The 17690-nt window shown below is 40.2% G+C and overlaps 1 long non-coding RNA gene across 1 annotated transcript; it reads right to left on the minus strand.

The window, feature by feature from the left end:
• Positions 1-8298: 8298 nt before the first annotated feature.
• Positions 8299-17603, minus strand: LOC105854118. Its single transcript, XR_001145841.1, has 3 exons — positions 17553-17603; positions 11491-11582; positions 8299-9529 (listed from the first exon to the last, which is right to left on the minus strand). It is a non-coding gene; the product is annotated as an uncharacterized LOC105854118 (long non-coding RNA).
• Positions 17604-17690: the final 87 nt, after the last annotated feature.

Here is a 17690-nt window from a genome sequence, read left to right on the forward strand (position 1 = left end):
CACACATCTTCCACCATAGTTCATTGGTTCTTCTTCACTTTTGCCCCTTCCTAATCTTCCCTGGTAGCTAGAGGTCTAGGATTTGTTTTGGCTTGGCTTTGTCTGTTCCTTTGTTTTGTTTATCTATATTCTATAGTGAAATCATCGTATTCGTCTCCTCCTTCTGATTTATTTCACTTAGCATAACCTCTAGTTCCAGCCATGTTGACTCAACAGCAAGACTGCATCTTTGCTTGATAGCTGAGTAGCATTACACTGTATGCGTGTTTGCATATATGTAGATATATGTGTGTACAGATGTATAAATATGTATATGTATGTATATACACACATACCACATCTTCCTAATTCATCCATCTGTGTTAAGCATTTAGGTTGTTTCGATAAAATAACTATTGTAAATAGTAAACAATAAACATAGCAGTGTAATTCCCCTTTCAGTTAATGTTTTTGAATGCTATGGGTAGATACCTAGGAGTGGAATCACTGGCTCAGATGGTAAATGGGAGAAAATCTGTGTACATGATACCTTCAACAAGGAGCTAATATCTTAAGATGACAAAGAACTCATACAATCCCACAGAAAGAAAACAAATAACTCAGTCAAAAAAAAAATGGGCAGAGGAGCTAAACAGGCACTTCTTCAAAGAAGTAAATCAAAGCTACAATGAAATATTACCCCACACCTGTAAGAATGGTTCATGTCAAAAATACCATACAAAAACATGTGTTGGCGAGAATGTGGAGAAAAAGGAAGCTTTGTTCACTGTTGGTGGGAATGTATAAAGTACAGCCCTATAGCTCATCAATTTATTAAAAACTTAAATTCGGAACATATAAAAAATTAAATGCAGCTTTTTTGTTTTGTAGGAAATTAAAACAGAAACATTAAGAATATATTTTTCTTAAGTATAGTAACTACTCACTGAGAGTGAAGTCAAAAATGGTTTTAAGTGTGACAGACCACTGAGGATAGTTATAAAAACAGGAAATATTATCAGGACTAATAATCACTGTCTTATACTATAAGATATGATGCTATGGTTAGGATTCTGAATTCTTTTCTTTTCCTTTCTTTTTTTTCTTAATGAGGAAAGGGAGAGAAAGAGCAATTGATTTTTGTGGTTTTATTTGTCTTCTTTTGGGGGTCAGTACCTCACAGCAAAATATTGGGTTTTATTTCATTGAGTAGTCAAAATTTATGACATTTTTAAAAATTGCTGAAACTGCTGCTAATTTATATGCCTTCAAGCAAAAACCCTCTCCTACTGTGACTTCTAATTTGCTTCAACCAGATAGCAGGTAAGGTAATATTGGTTTACCTTGGCTAGTATTGGTTAGCTAAGATTTTCTGAGTAGACACCAATTCAAACAAAACAAAAAGTAATTCATTGCCTCCTATAATTGAAAAGTGAAAGTGTTTTACTCATGACAGCTTCCAGTGGCTCAAATGGTAACATCAGAACTGGATTTTATCTGTATCTGTCTGCCCATGTCTGCTCTGTTTTCCTCTACATTATTTCCCTGATGGGTTCTCTCCCATGACAGTTCATATCAGTCTGGGTTTACATCTTAACAACCTAGCGCAACCCTACAAGAGTTGCAGGCAAAGTAGAACTCTCAATACCATTCTGAAATGGGCCAAATTCCCATTTCAGAATCAATCACTATGGTACAGAACTGGCCACATCCTGGTCATGTGTCTATTCTCACACTATGTATCAACCACACTGGAAGCATAAAACTGAAAGTGAGAGAGAACTAATTTCCAGAAAGGAAAATCAGGGTATTTTGCCAAAAGAAGAATAGACAGTGAAGAAGCACAAACAGCAGATGTTCACTACATCAGATAACTAAACCTATTAGAACTCTAACTAGAATCATGGCAAACTGATGCTAAGGATCTAAGCATGAATCAAGTAAGGATCTTTCCATAAATAAAGTCCATAAACTTCAGTGCATAAACTTTGCATTTATTTCAGGAGCGCTGAGTGGTTTTGCAGACCTGATTGTGCAGAGACATTCTTTTGCAGGATCATCTTCCTCTGTCAGGACTTTAAGTGTGGGCATTTCTTCGGGTTTTACTATCTGAATAATTAAGTTGTCACATAAATGATCTCTAGAGAAGATGACTTGTTACTATAATCTGACAAGCTTTTCTTCTCTCTTTTGGAACTGTACTCGCAAATCATTAGGTTGCAAAGAGAATCTCACAGGATACTTAAGCCATCTGGAGTAGAGAGAGAACAAATCTTAAGTATAGAATTGTGAATTAAAGGAGTATGGGATTATTTTCCAGAAGGAAGCTAATTTTCAAAAGGAGGAGTAAGTTCAATAAATATCAACGGAATATTATAGTGGGTACTACTGAGTGACTTCCATAGTATTCACTTCCCTATTTTCCCAACAACAGCACCAGACTTTGCTTAAGGCAAGACATCCATGGATAAGTGGTTAGGAAAAGATAAATCCTACCTCTAGTTTTAGAAATCTTATTTATAGCAATACTCCTGGTGAGTTATTCAAGGATGGGAATGTGACCCAACTCAGGCCAATTATACTCAATTCTTGTACATCTATTTGAGTGGATAAGAATCTCTCCTTTTTCCCTCCTGCTTCCCCCTTAATTGGATATAAACCCATATGCACAGCAGGAGATGCTGGCAGCCATCCTGCATGGGAACAGAGTTTGCTGAGAATGATGTCAGTCTTAACAAAAATTGAAAGCAAGAAACCAGGTCTTGATCACATTATTTGAATTGTTGGATCAAGCCATACCTGAAGTCATATACCTGAGGACTTTTCAGTAAGGTATATTAATAAATTTCCTTTACTTTTCAAAATTAGTTTAACTAGCATAATGTTACCTGTTATTCTGACACCAACCCCAGCTGCAATACAATTCTGGTGCTAACTACCTGAAGTTAATTTTTCTATATATTTAAGGGCATAGTCTTCACAAGATTGCCCTTACTTTAGACACTAGATATACTTTGGAAGTCCCACTGGTAAAAATTCAGGGATTCTCATTGCTCAATTATTGAGCTTGTTCAAGTTTATAATTTATAAAAAAAAGAACTCAAGAGAACTCAGGAAAACATAATTTCAGTTTTATTTGAAAGACACAAGTAATGGCCAGCCAAATGAAGACACATACAGGGCAAAGTCTGGGAGGGTCTTGAATAGGTGACCCCTTCCTATGGGGCCAGGAGGTGTCTTTCTCAGCACACAAGTGCTCACAAACCAGGAGTTCCCCTGAGCCTCTGAGTCCAGAGATTTCACCACATCAGTGTGGATTCACGGGATCAGTGCTGTGGTGAATACAGTCTTCAGTGTAACAGATTTCCTCCTGTTCTCTCCCTCCCCTCCCGCCCCCCACCCTGTAATTGCATTAGTAATCCCTCATCAGCTCATTTCAACTTTTAGCATCACCTCTTAGTTCCCACTCTTATTTCATGCCAGGTTCCCATCGCTTTGGCCTCACTTTGCCAGCCTCTCTGCCTTGATTAAGCCCCAGGGGTCTGGCTTAGTCTGGAACAATGAAGCCTGGAATTTTTTTGAGCCTATTTAATCTGCAAAGCTCAAAGACATACTTGGAGATCCTCATTACCTGAAACAAAGAATACAGTTAAGGGGAAATTTGGGTTGTTCCTGCTCAGTACAGCTTCTTCCCCTTGTGATAGTTCTTTCTGAGGTTCCCAACACAATTATCTTCCAACCTCTTGACCATTTTCCTCATTCTCTGAAGACACAGCACCTGGCTCACAGTCTTCCTCTCCCCTCAATTTCTTCCATTCTCCTGGGCAGCTCCTTATCATGCAGATGACCCAATGGATTTCTTCATTCCACATCATCAATAGACCTTTTTTCTTTTCCTGCTCCCCTAGACTCTATCAACTCATCGGATTTTACACCGCCTTCTAAAATCTGCACTTCCAGTTTCAGCTGCCTTTTTTGACTTAGCCCTTACATTTCATACTTGGCCACCTCCAACCTATCAGATCCCAGCTGCTGCTCCTTTGACTCTCACTCTGACACATCCACTACATGTCAGCATATGACATCACCAGCCGTTCAATTGTACAATCGACCTTCCTTACCCTCTTATTTACTCTATTGTGCAGCCTTATCTATTTTACCTGCAAGATATATCTTGAATCTCTTTTACTTGATAGTGAGAATTGATCAGAATATAGTTTGTTTTTAAGTTCACGGTTGTCAATATTTTTTTTTAAAGATTTATTTATTTATTTATTTATGCATTCAAGAACTGGGGTATAGGTCAGAGGTGAGGGGGGAGGAGAAGACCCATCAGAGACAGAGTGGGGAAAAGAATAGATTGACTGAAATACACTGCTGAGGGAAGCAGCAGGTAGGCCAGAAGAGTTCTGCTGTGCCATGTGGGTCAGCTCCCTAGCAGGGAACCAAACTCATGCTGTAGTGGCTGCAGATAGTTTAATAGTCCTGTGCTTTAACCCACTGTGCCACCAGAGAGGGACCCCAGAATATAATTTTTGAAGAGAGAGCTGATAGAATGTGCTGCTGAATTATACAAGGGTACTAAGAAGAGAGATAAGTCAATGAGGAACCCACCATTTCTGGCCTTACCAATAACTCAAATAACAGTCATTTACTGAAGTGGAGAAAACTGAGGGGAATTCAGTTAGGTGGGAAACTGGAATACCAAATGGTGGGTGTCTTGGATGCTGTAAACGTGCTCAGAAGTCCTCTGGGTCCTGGGAGGTGGGGCACTGCAGAGACTGCAGGATGGGTCTAGAGTCAAGGCCAGGACAAAGAGGCTGTCACAGCAAAGCTGATGACAAAGAATAAATCTCTGTCACCAAGCTGGGTTGTTTGGTTAAGGAGTCAAGATCAACTGTCTGGAGCTTTTGCTTCTTCCTTTCCTGGCAAGGGATCTGAGATCACTGACTACTTTCCTGGGGGCATTCCTTGATGATGAGGTTTTAAGGAGTATGTTCCAGCAGACACAAACCTCTGGTAACCAGTGGATCAGGTCCAGGACATTTGTTGCCACCAAAGATGACAATGGACATGTTGATCTTCATGTCAGGGGCTCCGGGAAGTAGCTACTGCCATGCAAGGCGCCATTTGGCTAAGTTTTCCTTTATCCCCGTGCCACTGGGGGAATGAAGCCACATCATCTCTTGCAAGGTGACTGGCCTCTGCAGCTCTGTGCTGGTGCATCCCATCCCTGCCTCATCCCTGGCATAATCTCAGCCTCAGTACCCAAGAAAGAAGCTGCTGGTGGCCAGTACTGATGACTGCTACACCTCAGCCAGGGGCTGCACTGCCACCTTGGGCAGCTTCACCAAAGCCTTCGATGCCATCCCCAAGATGCTCTCTGATTCTTAATCTATGGAAAGAGGCCATTTTCACCAACTGTCCATATCAGGGATTCACCCACCATCTTGGCCATATCTGCACCCAAGTCTCCACCAAAGGGCCCAGGCTCACCACATACTTTTTATACAAGAAAAATAAAACAACATGGGGAAAAAAAGAACCAAAGTTTCCAAGGCTCTTTTTTTTTACTGAATAGTAGTTTAAAAATGGAAACTGTGATTGCATTTTTTATTTACATTTTATTTGTGTGTACATGTTGTTAGGGCTCAGTCTTTTTAATGATCTCAGGTGACCAAACCAGCCTTTGGGGTGTTCTCTGTTTTACTTCTGACTTTATTTGTGGTGTAAACATGTTCATTATAATCTCAGAGTTAGAGAAAAATCATGTAAACGAATGAAAAGCAAAGCAACAAGAAAAGTTACTTCCAGCATTCCTGTTAGTTTTGTGTATGTTCTCAGCTGTCCTCTTATGTAGTTTGTTTGTGTGAAATGGGTTAAAAGGCCAAAGATAAAAGGTTTCCTTTTTTTGTGTATGAAGTTGCTGTTTATTTTATTTCGGAACCTGTTTGACGTATGTTGTCTAAAAATAAACTTGATTTTATTTTGCTGAGTTGTTCTAAAAACAAAATGAACGAAGCCTATTTTTTAAAAAGTTTGGCTTTGGACATGCTTGGTTTGAAATATATTAGGCATCTGAATGGGACAGCTAGTAGAGAAATACATGTCATTTCAGAAGAGAGGTTGAGGCTGACATTGTGAGCACATAAGAGTTTTTTTTACATAGATGACACTTTAAATGATAGCATTGGTTAATACTTTCTAGGAGTGCAAGCAAAATCTGAGGAGAAGCCTGAGGATGGAACACAAGAAACTTCAATACTTAGTGGCTGAGTAAAATAACGGTTGAAAGAAGATCAAAAAAAGAGATCGAGACAAGCAGCCAGGGTGTTGAGAAGAAAATCGCTCCAGGGTGGAAGTCAGATAAACGTCACCTTTAAAGAAGGAGAAATACCAACTGGTCAGATGCTACTTAGGTCAAATAAGGGAAAAATTGGATTTGGTGACTTGAGGGCTGTTGTTTGACTTGATAACAGAAGTCTCAGAAGCAAGAATCAGGAGAGGTCTTCTGTATCCTAAAAAGTTAAGATACAGTAGATGGAAAGAGAGTAGGAAGTTTCATCGCATAAAGGAAAGCAGAGAAGTGGTGTCCTGCCTAGAGAGACATTTGACTTGAGATGCAGCCCCCTCTAGAGTGGGGATATTTGTGGCAAGCCCCTGAGTAGGTGAGTTTTGTAGATATTGGAGTATTTAGACCTGAAGTTCAAGTGACAAGAGCCTGGAGATACTGATTCTGGGGATGATTAATTGTATAGGAACAAATGTGGAGTGGATGCAACTGCTTTGAGACAATGAAAACCAGAAAGCCAAGGGCAGAGTCCTGTGGAGTCAAAAGATACAAGGGGAAAAAGATCTAGTAAGGAAGAATAGGGACTGTCCTCCATTTCCCAGCTATTTTTATCCATATAGCACATGGCACATGATTTCACCTCTCACGATGGGAAAGCGTTCCTTCCCTGGATCCTTCCTCATTCCTCACAGTACTTATACATGTCTTTATTAGCACTTACTTCCCTGCATTTACATTATATGTCTGCTTCTTCCAACAACCTGAAAGCTCCCTCTGCCAAAACCTTTTTCATCTTTGTGTCTACAACTCTTAACATAGTACATAGTAGGTGCTAAATGAATGATGCATGGAAGAGGGGGAAGCTAAGCTACAAATAGAGTGTGTAATATATAACCATTAGAAAGTGTGAATATGCCTTTCTAAAAGCAATATACATGTTGGAAGGAATTCGCCAGTGAAGCCATCTGGAGTTTTCTTGTAGGAAGGTTTTTTTTATTATGAATTCAATTTCTTTAAGATATAAAAATATAGATTTTTCTATTTATCATTGTTTCAGTCTAGGTAAGTTTTGGTTTTCAATAAAATTTTTTCATTTTATCTGAATTGTCATATTTATTAGTATAAAGTTAGCTGGAGGATCCTGTTGCATTTTTAGTATCTATAGGGCCTGTAGTGATGTCTTTTTTCTTTTCATTTTCTTTCTTTCTTTTTTTTGACGTAACATTAGTTTATAATACTGTACAAGTTTCAGGTGTACAGTGTCTCAAGTGATGTTCAATATTCTATTGCTGATATTAGTAATGCTGCTTTATACTTTTTTTTGATTAGGCCTGCTAGGAGCTAACTAATTTTAAACTTTTTGAAGATCAGTAACTTTTGGCTTTGTTAATTTTCTCTCACATATCTACTTTCTGTTTCACTGATTTCTGACTTTATTTCCTTTTTTTAAAATTTGAATTACATTTGCTTGTCACTTTCTCTAAATTTCCCTCTGAACTCTGAATTTTATGGATGAGTTCTCTAACCAAAGTGGCTTATTAGAGAAGTCTCAACTCTTAAAAGACTGCACCTTTCTTAATACATAACCATGTTTTGTCATCGGCAGGGAACAGCTTGTAGGAAGTTGCAAACACATCAGTGGATCCAGAAGGCCAGTAGCTGGGCTCATCAGTTAACTATGCTCTGCACAGCAGGAAATCCAAGTAGCCCATTTTCAGAACCACAGCCCATTTTTGGTCCTCCAGGTCTACATCTTTAGGCATGTTTGGAAAGAAGGTTTTCCATGGTTCCCACTGGGCTCTCTTATTCTTTTTAAAGATATTATTTATTTATGCATACAGAAATGGGGTACAGGCCAGAGTTGCAGGGGTGGTGAGAGGATTCACCAGAAACAGAGTGGGGAGCAGAACAGGCAGTCTGACAAAGTACACTGCTGAGGGGAGCAGCGGGCAAGACAGGAGAGGTCTGCCGCGCCACAGAACTTGCACTGAAGCAGCTGTAGCAGCCACGGCTTGGCTTAGTTTTGCAGTGCAGTTCTCCAACTGGCTGCACCACCAGGGAGGGCCGCCACTTGTCTCTCTTCTTGAAGGAAAACTTAGAAGGGGAAGCTTAGTGGGATGAACTACAACATTTTGGTCAGGCCACAACTGACAATCATCCTCTCCTTTCTACTATCCACTCTACATCCCCTTTCCCTCAGTGATTAGTTCAGGAGGTCTTGGGGGCTTATGTAGTTGTATGAACCAAACTTGAATTCTTGAGGATTCTGAGCTCCTGGTAATGATACCTTTCTCAGGCCAGGGTTACTAACATGTGTCTGTTCCCAGTTACAGGGGAGTAAGAGAGTATCAAAAGATGCCAGGTGGACCACAGGCATTCTGTAAAAAGTAGCGTCACCTCTTCCTACTGATTGGGTTATTTGTCCCTTACATGATGGTGACACCTCCTTTTGCCTACCAATCCCTGGACATAGTACCCCAGTAGCAGTCAGAGCTTATGGATCACACGCCCTTTAAGGGAGAGACTTTTGGGAAGAGTACCTCCAGCCCTACAAATTCCAGATGTGGGTATGGGAAGCACAGTAAGTTCTAATGGGTGAATGAACATAACTGGGGCTATGCTATATCCACTCCTGGTTAGAGGACCATGTAGTGTTTCTACTGGAACTATAACCACCTATGATTTAATGTGTCTAACACATCCTGACTGATAGCACTAAGTGCTGTTTCACTTGTGCCTTTGGAAAGTAATATAACTCTTTATGTTTTTCTGAACTGTGTTAATCCCATAGCCATGGGCTCACTTCCATACCTCTTTTACTGAGATGCACCCAGGTCAGGTGCTATTTTATAACATCTTATGCCTGTGCACCAGACATTCCATAAAGCCATAACCTAGTGGCTGGGATGAGAATCTGTGGGTAGAATGGAAAACCCATGGATAAATTTAGTATCTACCACTATGAGAACAAACTATTGGCCCTGAAGCATAGATGAATTCGCCGAGTCAACCTGTCACCAAGTAGCAAGTTGGTCTCCTTGATTAAGTGTCATATTGGGGTCACAGCATTGGTCTCTGTTGTTGACTGTTGGGATAGTCAGGTATGCGTAGCTAAGTCAGAACTGGAAGGTTGGAGTCCATTCGTTTTGGGTCCACACATCATCTTCATCAATGCCACTATGGCTACTCTATGGATGGCTTCCATAGTGCCTGGATTCGTTTCTTAGAGATGTCTTCAAGTTCCACACATTTGGTCATCTAAACAACAGGAGGTTATAGGTCTGAGATTAAGATGTTGGGAGATTTGATTCCTTCTGACGACTATGAAGGAAAATCTGTTTCAGTTTTTTTCTAGTTTCTGGTGGTTTGTTGGCAACCTATAGATTTCTTAGTTTCTGCTGCATCACCTAATCTGTTTTTATCTTCACATGGTATTCTCTCTACATATCTATCTTCTCCTGGCTGTCTGCTTTTAAGGTCCAGTCATACTGAATTATTTATTCCATTATGAACACTCTTAACTAATTATAACTGCATAACCCTATTTCCAAATGATGTCATAACTTGACATATTGAGTTAGAACTTCAACCTATTAATGGGGGTGAGGAGACACAATGCAACCCATTGGTAGTGGCCATCACACTGGCTTCAGAGTGGCCAGTTTTTCAGGCTGATGAATCATTTGTCTTCTTGATTGTTTAGTGTCTCTTTGCTGGAGGATACAAGTGTGCTACAAAAATCTTCACAGTTTATGCCTTCTCCTATGCATTCATCCAAATGACTCTACCTCCTTATCTTTGGTCTTCAGCCCACAGGCTCCACTAGAGGGTAAGGCCTTTGTCACCTGCCCAAGTATCTATTTCTTATACTGATCCACTTCTCCTTATATACAAAGCAGACTGCCAGGAATGCTGCTTTGAGCCCCACCTATTGGAAAGGTGGGAATTCTTATGGTTTTCAAAGCTTCTCAAGAATGTGGCTATGGTACAGCTGCCATCTAATTTTGGCTTGCTCCCACATACTAAGCTGACTCATCCTTAAACCAAACTCAGACTTTACTCTCCTCCTTCAGCTAGTCATGACACTGGTGCAGCTATATGTTGGGTGAAAAGAGGGTCTGGGCTACTTGGTGGTGCAGTTTACAATGCCCTCACCACATCTGCATTCCACCCCAGACACACCATTTTCATCTTACAGTAAATGCTGCTTGGTTCATCTGCACCAATAGAACCCAGTGTACAATAGGTAGTCCTGGATACTTGGTGTCCTGTGGCTAAGTATTCTATCTCCACCAAGGACTAGTATCACACGAGTAGCTAGTTCATAAAATGTGTACAGCTTTCTGCTGCAGATGGTGTGGCCTCGCTCCAGTGTCCCAGAGACTGCACTGTGATTTTTCCACACATAAGCTCTGTGTACTCTGGCCGCTATACAAAACACCATAGACTGGGTGGCTTAAACTGAAATTTATTTTCTAACAATACTGGAGGTTGGAAATCTGATATTAGAGTCCCAGCCTGGTCAACTTCTGGTGACCACCTCTCACTGTGTCCTCCCAAGGCCATTCAAATTGGTGGCATTTCTGCTCCTGTAATCCAATAAATTCTTTATCAGGTGATAACTCAGTCACAGCCTTGGTGTTCTCTTCAGAACCTGCTTTCTCACTTTTTGTAATACAGGTAAGCTGAGAATTTTCTAAATGGTCAAACTGCAGTTCCTTACTGCATAACAATTTTTCAACCCATCTTTCTTCTTTCACATTTCATGTAAGGATTCAGGAAGGATGAACACCTGCCTTCAAAACTTTGTTGAGACATCTCCTGAGCGAAAGAGGCAAGTCCATTGTTCACAATTTCCACCTTCCACAAAATACTAGAAAACACAGTTCAAACAAGGATTACCTCCCTTTATAACATTTTATAACAAGGATTACCTCCCTTCCAGTTTCTAATAACATTCCTCATTTCTGTCTGCAACCTCACTACACTACTCCTTAATGTCCATATTCCTAGCATCCACTCAAAACTCTCCCAGCCTCAACACATTAGTGAGTTCCAAATCTACATTCACGGTTTTAGCTGTCACAGCAGTATTCCACTGATAGCACCAAAATTGGCTTTAGCCAGAATTCTCTAGAGAAACAGAATCAATAGCAGAGAGACATAGATATAGATACAGATATAGGCACAGGTAGATTTAATGTAAAGAACCAGCTCACATGACTGTGGAGCAGAGAAGTTCTGAGATCTGCAGTCAGCAAGCTAGAGACCCAGAGCAGTCAAGGTGTCCTTCCAGTCTGAGTTTGAGGGCCTGAGAACCAGAACAGATGGTACAAATTTCAGTCTGAAAGTTGGCAGCCACAAGATGCAAAAAGAGCTAGTGTTTCAGTCCAAGTCTGGACTAGAAAAGACCAACGTCCTCGCCTATCAATCAGGCAGGAGGTGTTCCCTTGCATTCAGTATTTTTATTCTATTCAGGATGCGGCCCACTCACCTTTGGGACGGCAATCTGTTTTATTTAGGTTACCAACCCAAATGTTAAGCTCATCCAGAAAAACCCTCATAGGCATAGCCACAATAATGTGCGACCAATTATCTGGGTATACCCATGGCCCGGCCGACATAAAATTCACCACCACAATCTCCAACCTGCCCTTGCCCCATTTACCACCTCCAGTCCCAGAGACTCCTGGAATATAAAGTGAAACAGCAGATATGATTATTCTGTAGCCTAACCTTTCTCCTGTTCTGAATCCCAAAGTTGGAAACCTTCAGTGTTAACTGGTATATGCTGGAGCAGTATTTAGAGGTGAAGCATGTGATGCCCAGTTCATAACACACCAAGTCCTTTGCGTCCTTCTCTATGGTAGAGGATACAAGATGCAAGTTTTTTTTTTTTTTTATTCCCGAACTGGGGTACAGGCCAGAGATGCGGAGGGTGAGAGAATTCACCAGGGACAGAGTGGGGGGCAGAACAGGCAGATTGATGAAGTACACTGCTGAAAGGAACAGGGGGCAGGTCAGGAGAGGTCTGCCACACCATGTGGTCACCTCTGGGGCTGGCAGGAATTGAACTCATGCGCAAGTGACTTAAGCTTCTTAGTGCAGTGCTTTAACCCACTTCACCACCAGGAGGGCCATAAGATGCAAGTTTGACTCTTTGAGAGATACCACACATCTCTGACTACTGGACACTTAAAGCACTTACTGAAGTGACAAGTTCTTGAATATAGCATTTTCCTTCTATTCTTTGGGTCTTCCTGATGCCTCCAGCATACTAGTTACCACTTGCTTGTGCTGTCTGACCAGCCTTTAGTATTTCTGATGTAGACCAATGTGACATCTTATGAGATGTTCTGGACTACATTATGGACCATATTAGGACAGATCTTTCTGGACTATATTATGACAGGGGGCAGAGTTAACCTATCCAAAACTGTAAATGAATATTGTTATCTATTCCAAATGCATGTGAACCATTTCTGATGCTCCTATATAATCAGAATGGAAAATTCATTCAACAAATCGCTCAACACAAGCCCTTTCTCACTGGTCTATTAATTTGTTCCAGCTCCAATGCACACCCAGGATGGCAGGTGCGATTAGAGCTGTTACTTACTGAAGCCTGGCCTTGTCTAGGGCCATTCTGCAGTATCTGTCTAGTTTCTGTAGGGGCCATAACTAGCTGATTAAATAGAGATGTGATAGGAATTACCCTCCCTTCCCCCTCATACTTTGGGTCTTTAATAATGGTACTAATTTCCTCATGTTCTTTGTATGTGATTTTATAGGGTTAGAGGGTTTGAAGGTTCATTTATAGATACTTCCACACTTGTCCTTCATGATGATAGCTCATACACAGGTCAAGGATTTAATGTGGGTATTACTCCAACTGCCAAGTTTATTAATTCCAGTTATACATTCAGGAACTGGAAAGATGGCCATTGGTGGGTCCACAGACACAATAAACTGATGAGCTGGACTTTAGCCAGGACTCCACCTGACCCTGTAAGCACCCACTCTAACCAGGTGCCATGACAATGCCTTGAATCTAAGAATGCTGATATTACCTGAGTCCCTGAGCTCAAAAGTTCTCAAAATTTCTGGTTACCCCTCTTCCCCAGTGTGTACAGTCATCCAAGGAATGGGGAAGGATTGGGGAATAATATTTATACTTGCTACAGTGTTATAAGATATGCTACCTTTTAAATCAATGAGTTATAGACCTGAAAAATGGCTTACAACTGGCCCCTGAACAAGGGATAATGACTTTTTGAAGGTGATATTTCTCTTGCTCCTCACTTTTGGCTACGTTGGCTTATGATTTGTTTTGTTTTGTTTATTGTTCCTGCCTATGTTTTTCCCCTAGAGAGGCTAAGATACATATATCCATCTCCAAAACTCCCTGTGAGCCAAATCCCTTTGGTTGCCAATCTTGTCAGATATTGGTCTTTAGATCACTGAGACCTCCTGGCTTCTGGTGACTAAATGCCACTGTCTGGCTTCTTTTATTTGGTGGGGGGAAGATGGGAGGGTGAGTAGAGAGGGAAATCATTCTCATAGTTATTAATGAGTCCAAATTTCTTCTTTTTATAAGAACTCCAGATAAATAGGATTAGAATCCTACCTACTTCATTTTAATGTACATACCTCCTTTTAAAACACCCTATCCTTAAATAGTCACATTCTGATGAGGACCTCAGAATGATTTAGGGGTTCAACATGAAGTGAGGAGGATACAGATTAGCCCATAACAATATGTAAGAGATTCATTAGGGGAAATATCTGTGAGAGACAAAAGAGAAGGGAGCAGAAGGTGGGAGAGTCTGTAAATTGTGATACAGGTATGATAACAGGATGAAAAGGAAAAGAAAGGATGGGGCACACAGTGTCTCAGACTGCAGCCTGGATCTAAGGTTTCAACTAGGCTTCTGGGTAGTTCTCAAGTCAAAGCTGCCTGTTAAGAGGGATCCTCAATACTGCAGCAGTGAAATGGCATTAGTTCTCTTGCCATGCTATTACTGGTCAGGACCGGTCAGTTATTATTTCTTGAGGGACTTGCAACAATCAAAGCTATTCAAACATCCCAATATCCTTGGCTTAAAGACCTTTGTTTACTTTTAAATATTCTTACAAACAATTGAAATCAAATAAATAGAAGATGAAGCAGGCAAATATATCTTTTTATGTATATAAATAAAAATGATTTCTTATGTACCTTTTACAGTGACTGAATGGATATGGAGGACATAATATTTAGGAAGAGCACAGAGACCTACATTAGACTGATTTGAAATCACTTATGAAATTCTCCATATATTTTCTATCACTTGCCCAGGAATGTCTGACACAAAATGACCAGGTAGGATATCTGCTAATAAATTGAGTATGTTCAATACTCACCGGACTATTAAATTCACCAAACTATGTCATTTACTTCCAGTGGAACAGCAAGGCTTTTAATTTATGTTGGAAATTATCATGCTTTGTTGTAATATAATTTAAATCTCTAAAATAATTATGGCAGTTTTCAATTCTGATAACATTTTCCTTTCCTTTGAAAAAAGCACAAAACTACCCAAAATATTGGAGTGCTCTCACACCGTGGGCAAATGGAGAACTTTTACAATGTTCAAATGATGTGCATTTCTATAGGACAAAACATTCTCACCAACCAGTGTTTTATGAAAAAATGTGTGAAAACAAACATTCCTCTTTTACCCCCCCAACAAAGAAAATAAAAAGTACCATTTTTTTAAGTTAAATTTTAAGTGGTAATGTGAGATTGAGATTTAATTTTCCATTTACTCTATTTCTCCAGTGACACATAAATTAAGCTAGGATGTTTAAAGTAGACAATATTTGTCTGTTTATGCTACAAATATCTTCAAAACATCCCCTGCACGCCAGGTCCTATAGTCATAGCACTGGTCGTCAATTCATATTTCAATTGCTTTCTTGTTTTAAAATGTAATTTTCTTTATTGTGACAAAATACAGATAACACAATATTTATACTTCAACCATTTTTTTCTTTCCTTTATTTTTCTATTCTGACCAATTTTAACTATAGTTCAGTGGCATTAAGTACACTCATTGTTGTGTAATCTCCAGAACTTGTCAACATTTCATTCTGAAATTAAACAATAATTCTTCAATCTCATTTTATTTCCTTCAGATAATCACTATTCTACTTTGTGTTTCTATGAATTTGGCTATTCTAGGTACCTCATGTAAGTAGAATCAGACAATATTTGTCCTTTTTTGTCTGGCTTGTTTAACTTAGTATAATGTATCCAAATTTACTTCCTTTTTTAAAGTAAATGTTACACATTGTATATACACTATACCTATCACACATATATAAACCACATTTTGTTTATCTTCAATTACTTTACTTTTTATTAAGTAATTACTCTCATTTTACTTTTTCCAAAGAGCTACCACTAAGCTTTTTAAAATGATTTTTTTAATGGTAGTTCTAAAGCATCACAGTCACTTTCCAGATGCCAGTTTCTTTTGCTGCCAATACCCAAAATATAAGGTGACTTTTTTTATATTTACGGTCCTGGAAATAACTGTTTTCTTTTGTATTTCTCTTAATAAGTTATCAGAGCAATTTTACATATTTTCAGATATCTTTTTCTTAAGTAATCATTTTCTAAGTGATAAGAACAATTACTTAATAGTTTATGTACAATCAGCAATAGCTGCAGTTAGGTAATTAATTACCTAAAGAATTCAGCTTGGGTATCAGCTCTTCCTGGTTTCTTTATGTGGGCAGTGTCTCCTGTTCACCCCGACTAATCTGCCAGTTCATTTTGCTCCAGGATCCATGTGCCTAGTTTGCTTAGATATTTATATACTTTTCTCAGTTTCTCTATCTAGCTCATTCTCTCATGTTTTACTATACTCCTTTCCTTTCTGTCTTCTACGACTACTTTATTATTTGTCTTAAAGGGACACCCAGTTCAGTTTTTAATGAAACAGTGATTACTAAATTGAACAGATTATGGTTAAGAAACTATTCTGGGTACTGAATAGTTATACCATCATAATCCATTTTCCTTCAAGAAAATACACAAATCAGCTATCTGTGCCTGCCCCTCATTTAGGGCACAAATATTTATAAAGAGATTTGACATTTACAACCATATCTGGTATTAGTAGGCTGCAGAAGACTTTGCAAAACCAGATATTCAGGAAATACCATGCTCTAGTATAGAGGTAACATAGGCATGTAGGTAGTTATTAGATAGTAATTTCAAAAGAACTTTGAAGGAATATGCATAGTGAGTTTAATCAACATTTTCCAATAGAAAAGCCACATTAGCTGATCAGAAATTTGAAGGATACCACTCAAAAACCTAATAGATCCCTGAGGATTTTTGCTTGGATTTTCTCCCCAATTTTACTTGGGTGTCAATCATCTGATGTGGCTAGGGAACACAAAGTGAAATTCCTGTTGAATTAATGAAGGCAGGTAAAGAAATCTTAGGCGGAAAGTTACCAGTGCCCATAAGGCATACTTCCACATTTCCTCCAACACTGATATGCTTGGTCCTACTGTAGAATCAGATATAAACTTTACTTGAGGGATGCAGGTCTGGAAAGACTTAGGACTTGACCGAGGGTGTCATATTAACTGGAAATGGAAATAATGGTCTTTTCGTTTTATTCACATACTACCCATTAAACGACCTAATTGGTTATTTTTACGAAAAAAAAATTCATTTACAATGTTTCCATGAAGTTGGGAAGTTGCTTTTCTGCCCTTTAGGGAGGGAAGCGAGACTCACAGCAGAACGCCAGCTAATTCTGGCGACGGGAAAAGCGACGAACAACCTGAATTCTGAACCCACTACGGGAGACAACACTGGGGGCGGGGTGGGGGGGGTGGAAGGAAGAACAAGCAAAATTACCTTAGCCAGGCCGAAATTTCAAGATTTTTCTACAACCTAAAATCCACCAACTTTTCTGGACAAACGAGTCATGCAGGGGAGGGCTGAAGCGAATGGACTCGGCCCCTGCACGGCTGAGACCACGGAGCGCAACCCATCGCCGCCCAGGACAATCCCTGGGGGCCTGGACCCGGCCGACCTGCGCAGGCCGCACCGGTGCGGGAAAGGCGGGAAGTTCCGCGAAAAGCTCGGAGCGTGGAGAGAGTGAGGAAGCCGCACCTACGAGCTCCGGCAGGGTTGCGAGAGCGGGCGAGGAGCCTATCACGTCAGCCCAACTCTCCCTACAAGTTCTCCGGGTGCCTAGCACGGCGCCGGCCTCACCTTCTCCAGGTGAATCCCCACAGCGCGCCCGGAGTGCCGAGCGCCCGTAGCAACCACCCACAATTTAAAGCGGAAGGACGCCCTTGTCCCGCCCTCCCTGGCCTGGCGGGCTAGCATTTTGGCCCAATCACCTCGGCG

This window comes from Condylura cristata, unplaced genomic scaffold, assembly GCF_000260355.1.
Source record: "Condylura cristata isolate star-nosed mole 26May11 unplaced genomic scaffold, ConCri1.0 scaffold00026, whole genome shotgun sequence".
NCBI lineage: Eukaryota > Metazoa > Chordata > Mammalia > Eulipotyphla > Talpidae > Condylura > Condylura cristata.